Genomic DNA, 5,756 nt, shown 5'->3' on the forward strand with positions numbered 1-5,756 from the left:
CAGCAGCCCCATCCGATCCAATTACAGCCCCAGCGGACAGAGATGGGCACCTTTTACGCACAGCCTGTAATTTCAGACTGTAAAAATAACAGTTAATCAGCGCGTTCGTTTGTTGTAAGCCTCACATGTCCTAGATGAGGGTGTTTTCTTTTTTTTTTTTTGTTGCGAACATGCCAGGGTAATCATCTAAAGTCATCATAGGATACGAGGTGAAGGCTGGGTTTTTATTTTGAGCTGGAAATGGTTCCCAAATGTTTCCTTGCTTTGGTTTATTGGGTTAAACGTTGAGCTGGATGTAAGGAGATGGTTTAACATTTTTGTTTTTTTCTACAACATGTGTTTTTTTTCTTTACGCCTGACTTAATTTAAATCACTAAAAATAAACACTAAAAGTGCTGAGGTGTAAAACGCTGGGTTTGAATGCATGTATTAACGTCATGCAAATATGATAAGGCATTAAAGTCAACCAGCTCCCATTTAAATTCACATGCACACCTACAGCCAATTCAGAATCACTAATTTACTTAACACCTTTGTCTTTGGATGGTGGGAGGAAGCCGGAGCACCACAGCATGCAAACGTTGCACAGAAAGGCCCAAGTTGGCCGGTGGATTTGTACCCAGAACCTATATAGAGGATCAGTCAGTACGTTTACATACACGTATACAATCACTATATCACTGTGCCACACTTTAATCTGGAAAATCACTAATCACACCTGTAAATCCTCGGTACTTGACTCAAATTGTTCATTATTTTAATAAGTAGACATCTTTCTTATAACGTTCCCTCAAAAATTGGGAATCAGTACTGAATGGAACAGCCAAAGCAAGCAATTGTGCACATGAAAAGAAAGTATAGTATATCCACTATTACGTTTCCCTAATTTGAGATTGCACATCTTTTCCCGGGCCCATCAGAGCGTATGATCGTGTTAAAACCATGTCAGATGGAGCCAGAACGTAAATTTAAGCTTGAAAACATCCAAATGAAATCAATCCGCAGCTAATCTTAAATGTTGTGTACTAAAATCAAAATTAAACACAAAAGCTTCTCAAAGGATTTGACGCCAAATGCTGTGGTGTTCCGAACATGTTAAGGCTGCATGAAAACAACATAGAAAAGTGATTATTTTGGGTGTTTTTTAAGGAGGAAACCGCCACAGATGCAACCCAAGCTATGTTTAAACATCTGCCAGCGTGTTCCCCCAAAAGAGAATTTCTTCCTCTCCCCTCGTCTCTCGCTTCTGTGAGGTTTTCAATAACATCCCAGCATAAACCGGCATAAACAAACTATATGTACTTATGGCTTCATGGAAAAATACATGTTGCCTAGTGTGTGATTTATTTATTTTTTTCCCATTCAGACGTGACTTTCTTCTCATGTGAATAAATCAAAGCGTGTTCCACCAAAACACATTCATGCCACATGTCAGTTCGCCTGCTTACAGTGAAAAAGGATGCTACATGTTTGGGCCAGACTGAGTGACGCACGGGCCTTAGTGTGAATATTTAAAGCCACTACACTTCACAGATAAAATCTTTTTAAAGGAAGAGAAAAGCTCAAACCAAAACATCCGCTCAGCCACATCTCAGTGTCCCACGCGTTCAGTGGACCATCAGAAGCTGGATTACCTCTTGCAAACCCATCATACATAAAAATAAATAACAAATAAATAAAGCACGTCACATATGTACAAGAATTTTTCAAGTTAAAGTGGAAGTAAAAATCATTAGAAAAGTCCTGCCTGAAAACAATGTGCAACTAAAGTCAAGGCCAGTATTAAGTTGCAGTAAATGAGTTAGTAAACACAACTAAAAAGCATTAATTGATTTAAAAAACAATAATAATCATACAATCCTACACAGAAATTTACATTTTAGAAGCAGAAATGAAATGGTAAATCTCCAGTAAAGATGTAGTGCTCTTGAATTCATTTTTATTTTTAATTAACCTATTGTCTGCGATGGAATCTGTTAAGTTATTCTACTAGAAAAGAAACCACATACATACTTGACCTTTAACCTTTCGCCAAAGCCCCGCCCCCACCCTTAGCTACTTTATGCTAGCCTAGCCCGCCAAGCTTCTTGACACTGATGGAGTCTGTATTCAGTCAATGATGGAGACTCACAGATCGAGTATGCAGTGGAAGGATATAGTTTAAAGATTAAATTGCCTTCTGGGAGGCTCATGTTCAACTTTGATATAAACTGACGAAACATAACGTCAGATAGAGCTCCCAGCATTGAGACTCAAAGCAACAGCTAAAGTTAGCTAGCTAACGTGAACTCTCTAGCTAGCTAGCTAGCTAATTAAGTTAACTGACGTTAGTTAGGCACTAATATTAATAATATTCGCAAATAGTGACCATAACTTTGATATACAGTATACAGTCTTGCTAGCGTTTGCTAACCTTAGCTAGCTAGCTATTACTATGGCTTTCTAGCCTTACCTTGGAACAGACATTTATTTGTTTGTCACCGTTAAGGCACGGCTCCTGTTGTGTTTTCAGCTTCGGAGAGAAAACTACTTCCCAGCCAAACTCTTGGGGAACCAAGTGTCCGACTTACCACAGCGCACACCAATTCACCATTTTGATTTGCGAGGTCGTCAGCGTCACTGGCTTTGTTTACATAGTAACGGTTGCTAGGATGTATGATTGGACATTGACAGTTTGTGGGCGGGGTTTTGCGAGTTTGCGCAGTACTCTCATTTTCATTTAATACTGTGCTGTACAAGGAAATGTTGGATTATATACACTGGACTTATTTGTTCATTTATTTTTTCCTACTCTCAGGGCATAGTACCACTTTACACAGCGGTTGGCATGGCAACTGGTGGTCACCACCCTGTTTCTATAGTATTAAATGACTAAAATCAGACTGCCCCTTGAACATCATCAGCATTATATCAACTAACTTAACTGACAGAAACCATCCTTGAAAAAAATAAATATTTGATGTGTATTCTAGCCTACCGCAGCCAGACACCAGGGGGAGCTCTACTTGCTTTGGCTTCACTTTTAAGGAGCTGTTCCACCGTCCATCTTTATTTACAGTCTATGATCTTGTATTTTTTATAGACTGCCATACTGAGGGTGGACTCTGCTTCACCTTTTGTGTTTTAAACTGTGATTTTATCCAATGTTTTTTGTCAGAATTTTGGTTTCTGACTCAGTCCCTATAAACTTGACATAGCCAAAACTCAATTTATACTATTGTATCATGACGTTTTATCTCGTGTCCTGTCGGAAATCTACTAATCTATGACCAAACTGTCTCGGGTGAAATTGCATTGCTCGTAATGTCGGATAAAAACAATGTTTTCAACAAAATTATAATAACTCAGCATCAGCCCAACAACGTTGTAGGAGTGAAATGCTCAGCGGTTGCATTTAATATCTTTAAATTTGATCATGCAATCATCACAGAGTTGTACACGACATCTTCAAAAGCCTTCAACACATGTGGTTACGAATTTCATGCAGAATTTCACATTTATATATTTATTTATTTATTCTATGTGAACACTGTTGTCAGGACTCTTTTTGGACGGAGGCACATTGAAGTCAAACATCTCACAAGTCTGAGTACAGGAAGGGATAATCGGGTATTTTTAGCACTTGGCTAAATAAGTGACCACCCACTTAAAAATAATGTCCCAAAGCTGTTATCTAATAAAATCTTTACGGGTTAAATACGTCCCGGCTTCAGGGAATGTTGTTGTTTTAATTATAGAAAACTAACGAGCACAAAGCCTCGATAATGCACGATGTTCAACCCGAGAATAAAGTCCACATTTTACACATCCACGTTGCATTTAGACCCTCCGTTCTGCTTCCTGGTCGTTAAATCTACCCGAGGCTTTAAAAAGGAGCTCGAAGCCATAGAATTTAAGTTAACATTCAAATTACTAAGCTTTACATCCATCCTGCATGGGCATAAAATGTACACATGTTCACAGAAAAGGAGAATAAAAACAACCTCTATGAGAAAACAGCTGTGCCCGGTTTAGCCAGCGTGCCCACCCAGTCTTTAGAAGTCTCCCACAACACTGAGCCTTTTTTTTTTTTTTTTTCCCCATCTTGCTTCAATCAAGGATTCTGTTTTGTTCTCGTCACACCGTCCTCAGAGCTGCCGGCTGAGCTTCTGCGCCTGCCTCTCCTTGGCGTTGAAGGCGTACTTTGTGTCCTGCAGCTGATCTATTATCTCCTTGGCCTCCTTCATCTCCACGGCGAGCTGGTTGTACTTCTCCACCAGCTCCTGGTTCTCCCGCCGGAGCTCCACCACCAGCTGGCTCAGCTCCTCGCTCTGCCTCCCGCAGTGCTGCTTCAGCTGCTCCATCTCCGAGAGCGTCTCCTCCATGTGCTTCACCAGGCTCTCCAGCTTGTCCTTAGACATCTTTGATGGATTTTATTTTGCCCGGTGTTCGCGCCCTCTCTCCTGTCTCCTCCGTGTCTGTGCTCGTTGCCTCTCTAGAGCGATTAATGAAGCTTAATCCCGAAGTTCTTCATTCCCCTTCCTGCACAGTAATCCCCTTAGCGGAGCTATCCTGGGAAACCTGTAACGCACATAGATGTGACACACAGCCACAAAGTCTCCGGTTTAATTCCACTCCACATAGACAATGACGGGCAGATTACCTCCGTTCACTCAGTGGACTCGTCAGCAGACACGCTTAAAGGCCTACCAAGAAATGTGATGGCTGGTTCAAATCCAGCTTTTCCATGAACACGCAGGCATTTTTCCTTTAAATTTCTCACCACTTACCTTTAATTTCCCTCGTCCGGGGAGGATGCCAAGACCTAATCTGTAACGGAGCAGGTGTCCGCAATCGCCGCAATATGGATTTAACCGTGTAGTCGCTCGCAGGCTGAGCTGCCCGGGGTTCACATGCCAGAATGAGGCCTCGCTGAGGGCTCGTTAGGTAAGTCACAGCATGAGGCTAAACACTCTGGCCTCGCTACCCATACTGTCCTGTCCAGCGAGGCCAAACGAGCCCCCACGGCGGCGGCGGCGGCGGCGGCTAATGCGACGGGCGCTCCAGGCGGCGGGCCAGCCAGTCAGTTGGCATCGGGGGAAGGTGAGCGCGGGATGCCAGCGCCAAAACCAGCACGCCGGAGGAATTCCCACAATGTTCCCACCGTCTGTCTGCGGAGGGGAACCAGGTGAAGCAGAAGACAACGGGCACAGTGTGGAGGGGTCAAACCCGTCGCTGGGGCGTTGATCCGAGGGGCCGTCCTGACCTCTGACCCCTGAAACAGAAGGAGACGAAGGAAAGGAGCTCACGTCGCACACTTTCATAAGCTGTTTTCTGCAGTTGCTCCGATGACTAAGCAAACTTTTAATCCTCGACACTGCATGTTCTCTATCAGACATTTATCAGATTTGACCTTATTCTGTAGATATTACCTCTGGAGACAGATCTACACTAATCAGCCACAACATTATAACCACCACAGCGCACCCATTCGCATCCATTCTCTGATGACTCACGGCTGTTTTGGAGGCACGAGGCAGACCTGCACAATAACAGGAAGGTGGTCACAATATTGTGGCTGACCGGTGTACATTTTGACGGTGGCTAAATAGCAAACTCATAATCAAAAATGAAACTCAACCAGGCTATATTTGAACAGATTACTGCTTTCAAGGCAACACTGTGATTGACTGTAACTGCACCGGTTCAGAGACAAAAATCTAAAATAAGCGTCTTGAGAACTTTACTGTCACAGCAAAAAACAAACAGCCAGACAG

This window comes from Mugil cephalus, chromosome 17 (genome assembly GCF_022458985.1).
Source record: "Mugil cephalus isolate CIBA_MC_2020 chromosome 17, CIBA_Mcephalus_1.1, whole genome shotgun sequence".
Taxonomy (NCBI): domain Eukaryota; kingdom Metazoa; phylum Chordata; class Actinopteri; order Mugiliformes; family Mugilidae; genus Mugil; species Mugil cephalus.